Below are 12,761 nucleotides of genomic sequence, written 5' to 3' on the forward strand. Positions count from 1 at the left end.
CCTTGTTCGCCACACGAGCACGAGTGGCCCTCCTAGGGCGATCCTTAATCCTATGCTCCTTAGACCCAGCGAAGACAAGCTCCAGACCACTTCGGCGCTCTCCTTGATGCATTTCGCGCAATCTCCACAAGCTTGCGGTCTACCGTGTTCACTAGAACCTGCTCGAACCGGTTCCTCCATCCTAGCTCTCTTAACATTTCGATTTAAAGACACCGTGGTCCGGCATCCCTCTGAACCGATTCTCGATCCTTCTCACGATTCCTCCATTCGGTTTGCTTCACTTCCTCGGCTATCTTAGCCTTCTCTACAGTCTGGTGAAATCTCGCTCTCTGCAGAGCTATGAGCACCCTTAACTCATCTCTCGAGGCCATCCTCAAAAGCGAGCAGCTGCGGCCAGTATTTAGTGGAAACGATGCCATTAGCATACCGACTCAATCGTAGAAACTCCGCCTCATATTCAGCAATGGTCTTATTTCCACGAGTCGATTCAGAACTCCTTTCTGCGTGCATCCACATAGCTAGCTCCAACATATTTTTCCTTAAAGGTCTGTTTGAGCACTCCCATGTTACCCTCTCGGTGGGGTACCTTCTCTCACAGTAATCCACCATTGATACGCTTCATCCAAAGAAGAACGACACCGATCCTTTCAACTTCGCTCTCTTGGAGGTCCGGGTTGTCCATGATCCGCTCTGTGGCTTCCAACCAAGATTCACCACATTTGGGGCCACTCGAGATCGCCCTAAAAATCTCGGCTCCGTTGGCGAAGTCGTTCGAAATGGACCCCTATTCATGGGCCCGACGTTAGCTCGGCCACCCTTTCCAAAACCCTCAACATGGCACGAGGCAGGCGTCATCCCTGCGCCGGTCATATGGCCCATTTTCATTAACCGGTGGTGGGCGTACCTCGCCAGCAGCATGTGTTGAGATGATGCAGATCGGCTTGAGTGCTACCTCGGCCTCGACCACGGCCTCTTCCTCGAGTAGCCCTTGTACTCATAACGATTTATCGATTCACGAATTTTATGACATTAGTTTACTGGTTTCACTGTTTATTACAGAATGTCTTATGAACAGATAGAGTTTCAGAGTTATTTCGCGCAATCACAATTTAGCTACGGTTCCAGTCTTGTAGTCCTAATACTACATCATCAATAGCGCTATCCCTAAGGCTCAGTACTATCTATAGTATTATTTACAGTACAGTTCTATATAAATATTTAAAGCAAAAAAAGAACACTTACAAACTTGGTGCCGGGGATTCAGTGTGCCACTTCTTTATCAGTCCATAAAAAAACCCATGTTTTGTTTACTGAAAGTAAAAGATTTCATTTGAAAACACTTTCATTTTAAAACTATTGATTTAACCTCGTTCAATAGAAAAATTTTGAACATCTTTGAAAAACTTACGAATTTTTTTTTTAAAAGATTTTTGGACCCGATCCACAGCCGAGTTGTTGCAACCAGGCTCTGATACCACTAAATGTAACACCCCAAACCCGGCCTAGACGTTATGACCGGATCTGGTGTGCCACATCGAAGCGTTCAAAACATTCCGTATTACTTAGTTGGAAAATCTTAGTTGGTGATTGTAAAAGACACTTTTAAAAGTAGGTTAAAGTGAACGGAAGCCGTGCACCAGGTAGGAAACCAGGAAGGAGAGGAGGTGAGTCCGTCGGACTGCTTAAGTACCAAGCTTCCTTCGGATCCAATCCTAGACATGCACGCCGCCATTGCCACACTCTAACATCTCGTATAATTTGGAGAAAACCTTTTGGTTATGTCTCATTTTAAGAAAATGATTAAGGTTGAAAAACGTTTGCTGAAAACATTTATTTTCTTGGAAAAATATTTACTTTGCGGAAAATTTGCACGTCATCGTGATCTTTTAAAACAAGTAGTTTTTATAAGACGAACCCTAGTGCTAACCAGTTTAATAATTCCCAAAATAAAATTAATTAAAAGAGCGACCTTATTACAACTTTGAGCACAATAAAAATAATCCAAATTAAATGCTAAACTTATTTAAAATCGGCAATCAATCTTCGTGGCCACTCTGAATCCCACCCAGCTCCAAGTCCACCAACTAGGGCTCACCTGCAAAGATGGAAGAGGAAGGGGTGAGTTTGGGAAAACTTCGGTGTATCTGAAAACCCATCCAAAGCCCAAATCAGCTCGAGCCCATTGGGCCTAAGCCCTATCTGAGATAACGATACACAGAGAACAAAGCCCTTTTCGAATCTGATAGCAAGGCCTTAGCCCTTTTAACATAACAAGATGGCCCATAGGCCCGATTCGATAACATATGTAACAATATCGATAATGAATGCAAGCCCAACTGGGAGACTACTCAACCCACCAACCGCTACACTTGTCTGTACCAGCCCTACACTCCATGTGGGGAATATCTCAACCCACCCCATTTACACTCCACAGTTAAAGCGGCTGCTCAATTATCGGTCGATTGAGGCAAAGCCTCCGAGACGTGGATGAACCACATTCATACTTCCTCCATCAATACCCCAATCCCATGCAACGGTATTAATAAATGCATATCATGTAAAATACGGTATTAATCAATCATGCGGTTTAACCAATTTAAACCCTAGGGGTATTTCAGTAATTATGCTCTTTAGGGGTAATTTCGTACTTACGCAACTACACACGTTATTCCAGTAATTCTTAACAATCATATGCAATTTGATTCTCCCATCTAACTGACAGGCTACTTTGCCCACCTCTTGCCCATATTGGGCCGTAAGCCCATTGGGCCCAGTTTTGGCCCATCGAGGCCCTATTTCCGAAGTACGTTGAAAAGTCACACAAACTTACTTACCACTTTGCGGTGCTAGATCTAACAATTACTCTATGTCTTGAGAGCATTCGCATACTCACAAGCCTATGAAATGCCGGAATTTCGGCATTTCGGCTTTTTGCCGAATTGAACTAAGAAAAGGTGTTCGGACACACACGATTCCGAGACGATCGCCATTGAGATCTCTTTCGATATCCTACAATTGATTAGCGCAGTGCTTATTTACAAACTATAATCACTAAATTCCAAAACTTACTCACCCATGCTCAAACCATATCCCTAAAAGCCTTTGAAACCTTACCTTCTTTGCCAAAAACGGTAGCTAGCTCCGAATCCGATTGCTCCAACAACCCACGCCTTTAATCCAACACTTAAGAAGACACTAATCATTGACAGAAAACGTCAATTAAAAACCTTTAGAGCCACATGTCCAATTCGACAGCCTCTCTAGGATTTCGGCTTTTCTTAACTTTGCAAAATAAGAACAGATCTGAGATGATAAGTACTTACCCCTTACTCCTACTTGATTTCCATGCAATCCAGTGCAGGTTTATCCTTAGAACAATGGTAAAACCCGAATCCAGGGGTTTGAAGAAGTTTCGGCAATAAGCCCCCAACCCAATGGTACTTTCGGCTTTTGGGGGGGTGAAGAAGATGATAATGTGGGGCTATAACCTTAAAGTAGAATTGCTGTCAGGTATCTAGGATTAAGAAAAGATAATTGTAAATTAATAAAAACAAAAGAACATAGGAGAACCTGGCTTTGAAGAAATCGACACAAGCAGTGATCACAAGATTTCGGCTTTTATAGATTCGGCAACAGTATTGATGAATAGCAGGTATGATGAATGGTTGTGAAGAAGAAAAATAGAAAAAGAAGAATAGGGGAGGTGGTAGTTTCGGCTAGAGAGGAAGAAGAGAGAAAAGAACAATCCTAAGGTGTAAAAGCAGAAGAAAACGGCACCATCAATACCCTAAGTGCCGAAATACTAACCTCATAATCCCCCTGCCGATTTTTTCCTCTTCAATTCCCATGATTCGGCCAACTCCTAGCCACATCCAAATCCCTTAAATCTCTCCCCTTATCCCTCCTTAATCCAAGCATTTAAACTGATCTAACTCTCCTCTAGTAGAATCCACCTGAACTCCAACACTTACCCCTCTTGCACTTAAAAATAAATGCATCCATTTGCCAACACAGGGAATCGATCCCTTGCCTTCCCAAAGCTCCACACGCCACTTTCCTAGGAGCCTAGTGGCGTCACCCTTGCCACTTTACCAAGGCTCTTTTTGTGATGTAATTTACCCATAACTCTACTTAAGGCCTTTTAGCCAGAACCCCTAACTCCAAAGTCCAAAATTTCAAAAATTCAACAGGGTTTTGGCCAACTCATGGGCCTTCCACAAACCCATTTACTTACTCAAAATATTAACTCCACATCCAAATACAAAATTTTAAAATCTTTTCAAAATATTGAAAACCGCGAATAAATTCGAAAAATCAGGATGTTACAATTCCCCAAGTTGCAAACGGCCAAGGACTAGACATCACTTGTAAAGGCTCAAGTGGTGATTGCTACACTTAAGCATATTTCTGGTAGGAATCACAAGTGCGAACTATGTGGTGTGCATATTTTTGTACAGTTTGCTAGTAATGCCCTTGCCTAAGAACCTTCTATGCTAACAGTCTTCCTCCCAGATGATCACTGCATATTCCCTCGTATATCTCTTTCATAACATATTCATCTTCAATGGGAGCGAGACATCTTAAAAGTGGTTGGGAGTTCCTTTTTTTTATAAAGCACACCCTCTAACATGATATATCTAAAGGTGATAGATTGAATATTTTCAATTGAATAAGAGTTAAGTAGTTTACAGATACAAGGATATATTAAAATGTAAATAATAACATCATACCTTGTGGCCTTATGTTGTATTTTGGAGAGCTCTTTTTTGTTGAGCTGGTGAGTTTTCCCTTGTAAAAATTGTATTACGGGGGTCATCCATGTTTCCTCTTGACTCTGATCAAGCACTCGATAGGTGTCATAGTTTGAGGTAGCTCTATGTTCTAGCATAATTTTTCATCTTTGCTCAATAGTTATAGAGTACGCTAACTTAGATAAAATTTCAGCTTTTGCGTTCACTATCCTAGATAACTGTCTAACCTCTATCTTGCCAAATTGAGTGAGTAGTTGAGTAGCTATGGCATGGTAATTCTTTAGGCTAGGCTCTTTTACTTCATACTCTCCATTTATTTACTTCGTTATGAGCTGAGAATCAATACATATTACCAGCTCCCTTGCCTTCAGCTGAAGAGCTAGTTGTAGCCCAGAAATTAATGCCTTATACTCCACAGCATTGTAAGATGCATGGATGTTGAAGGATAAACTTGCCACTCATTCTTGTTAGGGTTTATAAAGAGTACACCCGCTCCTGATCCCATCTTCGCTACTGAACCATCGAGATAAACTATCCAACATTTTGGCTTCATAGTTAAGCTAGTTTGCCCTTGTGATAAGCTAACTACTATATCTTATATAATCAATAGAAAAAAATTTTAGAACCAAATGTATTGTTGTAATGGAATATCATCAAGCAAAATAAGTACTTGTAAAATAAAATTCCAATAATCACTATGACATACTATCATATCATCTATGTGAGTAATAGTGTTTCAAATTAAATAATTACTTGTAGGGTCTGGCATTCTATTAAAAGAACATTTCACTATGAAATCAACTAAGATCTGAGCTTTGATTACTATTCTTAGGGCTTACTCTATTCCAAATTATACTAGTTTAATTCCCCACTTGGTCATTCTTCCTGAAGTATCTACTTTAGATAATATGTCTTTGATGGGTTGGTTCGTCATGACTATCACGGGATGGACTTAAAAGTATGGTCGCAACTTGTAAGCTACCACTATTAAAGAAAAAATGAGTTTTTCTGTCTTCGAGTATGTTTTCTCACCATTCTGCAACACTTTGCTAACATAATACACTTTGCAAACCCCTTTTGTCTTGATCAAGACTGTTGCCATTATTTCTTTAGATGTTGCCAAATAAAGATAAAGAGTCTCCCTCACTTGAGGTGACATCAAAAGCAGTAGAGATGTGAGGTACAACATAAACTTTTCAAAAGTAGCCTAGCATTCCTCTATCCAACTAAAACAAGTTCTTATTGCCTTAAAGAAAGGTAAGCACTTATCTGTCATTCTGGAAACAAACCTGTTGAGTGCAACCACTCTCCCTGTTAAGCACTGAATGTCTTTAATAGTCTTCGGGGAAGACATGTCTAGAATGGCTCGAATCTTCTCAAGGTTTGCCTCTATGCCTCTTTTTGAAACCATAAAGCTTAAGAATTTTCTACTTTTACACCAAAAACACATTTCTCTAGATTTAACTTTATGTTATAGGCTCAAAGCTTTAGAAAAATACCCAATATGCCCCTTTAACGTAGAACTCTTCACTAACATGTCATCTACATAAACCTCAACACCACGACCAATATGTTCTTTAAAAATCTTATTAACCAACCTCTTACATGTTGTATCTGTCTTCTTCAACCTAAAAGGCATAACTCGATAACAAAATGAAATTTATTCTGTGAAAAATGTCATTTTATCTTGATCCTCTTAAGCTATATAAATTTGACTATAACTTGAGAATGCATTCATGAAGCTCATGAGTCTATGACCTGATGACGCATCCACTAGTCTATCAATCGAGGGCAAAAGAAAAACATCTGTTGGACAAGCCTTATTAAGACTGGTAAAATCAATGCGCATTCTCCATTTTCCATTGGTCTTTTTCATCATCACAACATTTGACACCCAGTTTGGGTATGCCACCTCCTTGACAAACCCTGCTGAAAGTAGTTTGTCTACCTCTTGCCTAATTGCCTCCACAAACTGTGGAAAAAATCTTCTTCTTTTTTGTTTGACTGATTTGGCCATGGGGAACACATTTAACCGATAGACTATCACTTGAGGATCCACACCAGGCATGTCCATCGTTGACCATGCAACAATGTTTGAATTCTCCCTCAAACGCTATACTAATTCCTCATTTTCTTCTTTTGTTAATGCTCATAAGATCCTCACCAACTTATTTGTGTTATCATAAAACAATTGTAGAGTTTCTATAACTTATGTTATCTCTGGCTTGCAAATTCTTTCCTCACTTCTCACATCTAGGCTATCTAAATCTAAAACCTGGATAGCCACCACTACTTGTTGCGAACTCTGACCCTCTGGCTCCTGCTCCCAATTTTGCTTAACTGTCAACATATGATACTGTTTGGCTATTCACTGGTTAGATTTCTTAAAACCTATCCCTATCTTGCTAGGGAATTTAATTTTCATACAAAAAGTGGCAATCATCATTTTAGCCATTATCATAATAAGACACTGAAAAATGGCGTTGCAAGCAATTTGATGGTCCATCACAAAGAACTGAACATATTTCGTGGTAATGGGGTCGCTATCTCTAAAGGTAACAGGCAGAGTAATACATCCTTTCACCTTGACTGGATGGTTTGCAAAGCCATATAAAAGGGCTCACCTTCTTCAAAGCATACTCCTTCAGTCCCATCTTCTTATATGCGTTCAAAGTTAGCACCTCCATAACACTTCCACTATCAACCAAAATTATTTTAACCTCAAATCCTGCTATAGTTGTTGATATGACCATAGGGTCATTTCCCTCATCATCACATATCAAATCCATCCTCCTTATTAAATTTCGCTTTCCACTTCTCTTGCTATCGTAGCCTCTTTGATGAATTAACTGACATCACACTCCTGAGATGAGTCTTTCTCTTTGTGTTAGAGGTCATCCACTCTTCATCTGTACCAGTTATCACATGTATTATGCCTTTAACCTTCTGTTTACCTTTATCAGTGCCCTACAAACTCTGGCCCGATGACAAGGCATTCTAATCCATAAAATCTTTTAGCTTGTCATTTCTAACAACCTCTTCTATAATATCCTTCCAAGTGAAACAATCCTTAGTCTTGTGTTCTATGTCATTTTGGAAACTACATCTGTCTCTCGAGTTGGGCCTTAACTGACTATGTCACATAAGTGGTGGGCTCGACAAAATGCCCAAACTTCTGACTTGATTAAGAATGTAGGTATGTGAAGCATTTAAGGGAGTGTACGCTTCAAATTTTCCATGTGCAATATATCTTATTGTGTGCTCGTTTTGAGGACTCTAGAATGGCCTTGGAGATTCATTTTATGAGTAACTCCTCTGTTGTCCCTAACTTTGACTTATAGACTCTAAGAAGAAGGATCTTGCTAGTTGTGCATACCTTAACGACCCCTAAATTTCCTATCATCCCCTTGGAAAGTGTTGCAAGTTGCTCTTTTAATTTCCTCTACCTCAACAAAATTGTAGGCCCTCTCGTATAAGTCTGCCCAACCCTATGGCCTGTTATCAGTAAACGAATATTGTACATGCTCATTTTGGACTCCCATAATAAAGGCATCAATGGCCCACTGGTCTTCCAAGTTCTTTATGATCAATGTGGCTACATGGAACCATTTGACATATTCCTGTAAAGATTCTTCATCCCTTTGTTTCACTGACATCAAACCCATAGGAGCCTTTTTAATTGTCCTATGGGCTCGAAATATTCCAAAAAAAATCTGACTTAACTGCGAGAAGCTTTGAATGGAGTCCTGCGACAAAGATAAATATCAATCATTTGTGCTTCCCCTGAGAGTCATTGAGAAGGCTTTACACTTCGTTGTATCTAAATCCTCTAACACATTTATATAATCATTATACTACAATAGATGGGCTTTGGGATCCCTCCTACCTTCAACCATCTCTTTCGACACTTTAAACTCGGATGATAGGCTCACGGAGGCTACTTTTGGAGATAAAAGGTTGTTAGAACAAAACAACCAGCCCATGTCTTGTACATCAGTCTACAATGCTCAAACATTTGTACACAAAACATCCATCTCATTCTGTCATGGCTTTGCATGTTCTCCCATAGCCTCCTCCTAAAGAGGTGTGAATGGTCTTGAAGATCAGAGTGATCAAATTGCATCTTTCTTTTTAGATATTCGTTCGGTCTTAGCAGCTCTTGCTAAAACAATTGTTGTTGTTGAAATTCGGTACTTTTTTGAGTCATTTGTTCCTTCGTCAACCTCAATTACTCTTGTAACCCCAATAATTGTTGGGGCGATGCCCTTTGATCAGAGGGGAAAAACGGTCCCTGACTAGAGGGAGCATTAAGATCGAAAGAATTGGAGGCACCTGCCTGGCCTAAGTTGTCCAGATTTTCTGGTCGATCAACAAACCATCCAGTAAAGAGGTCCATTTAACGAGTTTGATTGTCGACGTCAGAATTTCCTACTTGGACTGATGAGAAGCTTCTGGGGAAATTCCTATTAAGCTGAGTCATCTTGGTTTTCTAATTATTTAAAGATTGGAAGTCTATCCACGCTCGCCACACCTAATTGTTGAGTGTTTTTGTGTCTATGTCCTTTAAAAGGGTTAAATTCTCTATTTATATGATACGGTTAGTGTTCATGGATGTGACGTCATAGGTAAATCCCCATGCATGTGGAAACACAAAAATTTACACATTTTTTCATACCCTTTTTAACTTAAATTCATGTGAATTCGGTTAAATTCTTGTTGAAAAATAATTAATTTTTATAAAATAATTAAAGTGCACTTAAAATATGAACATGTTGAAATTTATTTAATTTTAAAATTATTTTTGATGAATTTTGGATATTTTCGACAGATTTGCACAAAAGGCGAAAAATGGCTCGGCAGACACTACCAGAAGCACAAAACTGAGAAGCAATTTGAAGTATCGAGGCGAATTAATTTCTAGCCTAAGACGGTCCAATTATGTATATTAATTCATAATATAATTAATTTTAATTTATACCCAATTTAATTTGGGCTAAATAAATTATTATTAATTAATTATGGAAAAAGTGGTCCAGTTGAACTGAACCGATTGAACTGAACCGGCCAAGGATTGGGAATCCCAAAACCGTCCATATGCTGACCCAAATAAGCTTATTAGCTGATTAATTTAGCTTGCAAAGAAGCCCTTGAAGACTTGTCAAAGTTACATTCAAACCCCTCCACAATTGGTGGATTTATGGATTTGCCCCAAGCCATATTTAGCAAAGTTGAAGCCATCAAATTTGCCACATAGATGTCCGGCCAAGGGATGGCTCTTTGGCTGCTATTTTTAGCAAATTTTAGCTGCCACATTCATCTATAGAAACCCCCCTTGGCTGATCATTCAAAGCACACCCTCAATTCATTCACATCTTTTCTCTCCTCTCTTACTTTCTCCTCTCATTTTTCCATTTCAGGTCCCTTGCTCTTGTGTCGATTTCTCCCCTTGGAAAGGGTTATTCTTCATCCATTTTGGAGCAACATTGAAGTGTTCATAGAAGCCTTAATCGGGGAGGACAACAAAGAACGAATACGGAGCAACCTAGTCAGGCCACAGAAAAACACCATATTTGATTCTTGTTCCCTATCTCTTTAATTTTTTTTGTTGTTATGATGAACATATCTATGCATATTTATGTTGTTGGAATGGTTAATTTAATCAGTTTAGCTTGAATTTAATTCGTGTTAGTTTGATTACATTTCATCTACTTAAATTATTAAAATTGTGTTTATGTTGTTATAGGCCTCGATAGAATGCTTGATTAAGTAAAACCATGCCTAAATTATTCTTGCATTACAATTGTGAGGTAGCTAATGAATTAATTATTTAAATGGATTGAAATTGTAATTAATGGATGCAATACTTAATCAGTGCATGTTTATTCTTCTAAGGTAGCTGAAGGTTAAATTAGCAATGTATCTGGCGATACACTTGCCTTGCATAACTTGCAAGATTATTGTGATTAAACTGCTTCAAGGTAGGGATACCTTGTTACCTCACATAGTCTTTTATGTGCTTATTAGATTTAATTAATCGGTTGAATTGACATAGGGAAATGCAAGAGATTAGTTCAATTTAATGAGTATGTATGTGCCATAACATGTTTGCTTATTAAAATATGTTTAATCGTTTGAATTAACATAGGGATATGTTAAGAGATGAATGGATTTGTGTAGGTGAATATGTTCATAAGTTAGCAAATTACCGAGTTACTGTGAATTTATTCATAACAACAGAAGCATGAGTTTAATAATTCTAAGTTAAAGAAATGTAATTAAATCAACACAATTATGTCATCTTGATTAAATCATATTTTGAAATCGTGCATTTGAGATTTATTTCTTTAGTTATTAAGTTTAAAATCTTATTTTTTTAATCACCCTTTTTTAAAAAAAATATTTTTCTTCACCAAAGTGTTTTAAATTGCATTCATAAATAATCCTTTTCCCAGTCTCTATGGGTACGATAACTCAACATTTACTTGTCACTTTATTACTTGTTGCGATTGTGTACACTTGCACATTTCTGTCGCTCTAAGTTTTTGGCACTATTGTCGGGGACTGTTTTAAAAAGTCATTATTTGTGAATTTTTTAGTTTTACATTTTGGTTTATTTTTCCTGTTTAATTATTAATTTAATTAATTTTTCTTTGATTATTTCTAGTGTTTATGAGTATTGATTAATTATTGACTTACTCCCTATAGACCCTGAGATTGAACGAACTTTCCGGTGGCGAAGAAGACAAGCAAATCAGAGAAGGACTGAAGATATGAACTTTGAAAATCCGATCCAAGGAAATGGAGCAAACCCTGCTCAAAATCCTATCCTTATTGCTGATGATAGGGATAGAACTTTACAACAGTATGACGTACCAATATTTAATGATCTTAATTCGGGTATTAGGAGACCCGAAATTGAGGCACAATAGTTCGAGCTAAAGCCAGTCATGTTCCAGATGCTTCAGACAGTGGGCCAATTCAGTGGAATGCCTATAGAAGATCCTCACCTACACTTAAGACTGTTTATGGAGGTGAGAGATTCTTTCAAATAGAGCTCGAGCCTAGTTGAACTCATTGCCACCGAACTCAGTTTCCACATGGCAAGAGTTAGCAAAAAGATTCATTATGAAGTATTTCCCGCCTAGCAAGAATGCTAAGTTGAGGAACGAGATCACTACCTTCCAACAAATGGATGATGAGTCCTTGTATGAGGCATAGGAAAGATACAAAGAGTTATTACGAAAGTGCCCTCATCATGGAATCTCATATTGCATCCAACTTGAGACATTTTATAATGGTCTCAATGCTCACACAAGGATGGTAGTGGACACTTTTGCTAATGGTGCTTTCCTTTCTAAGTCTTATAACGAGGCTTATGAAGTCATTGAGAGGATTGCCACCAATGGCCAGCCAATTGAGCAGCGTCAGGAAGACGAGTTGCTGGAATACATGAAATAGACGCTCTTACTTTACTCGCATCTCAGGTATCATCAATATCCTCAATGCTAAAAAACCTTATTACTAATGGGTTTAACAGTTTTGTAGCACAGCCACCAACCCAATTTGAAAGTATAGCCTATGTTTACTGTAGGGAAGGACATTTGTTCGAAGAACGTCCATCAAATCCAGAATCCATGTACTACATAGGTAACCAAAACTAAAATCGAGGAAGGTAAGGACTGCAATCCAATTTTTATAACCCATCATGGCGAAATCACCTCAATTTTTCCTGGAGTAACCAAGGGGCTGGAACCAGTAACACTTACGCCCAACCTATACCAACCTAGCTGCCTAGTTTTCCCTAACAAGTTCAGAAACCAATCCAAGCTGAACCATCCAATAGCTTAGAAAATATGTTGAAGGCATACATGGCCAAGAATGATGCCTTAATCTAAAGCCAAGCGCTACATTGAAAAACTTGGAAAACCAAATGGGCTAGCTTGCAACTGAACTCAGGAACCGACCACTAGGAGCTTTACCTAGTGATACAGAGAATACAAGGAATCCGAG

General features: G+C 38.6%; 1 non-coding gene across 1 annotated transcript; it reads right to left on the reverse strand.

Moving 5' to 3' along the window:
* Window positions 1–11,906: 11,906 nt before the first annotated feature.
* Window positions 11,907–12,013, reverse strand: LOC128290983 (small nucleolar RNA R71). The gene has a single exon (XR_008280761.1). It is a non-coding gene; the product is annotated as a small nucleolar RNA R71 (small nucleolar RNA).
* Between the last annotated feature and the right edge of the window lie 748 nt (window positions 12,014–12,761).

The sequence above is a fragment of the Gossypium arboreum genome, chromosome 3 (genome assembly GCF_025698485.1).
Source record: "Gossypium arboreum isolate Shixiya-1 chromosome 3, ASM2569848v2, whole genome shotgun sequence".
NCBI lineage: Eukaryota > Viridiplantae > Streptophyta > Magnoliopsida > Malvales > Malvaceae > Gossypium > Gossypium arboreum.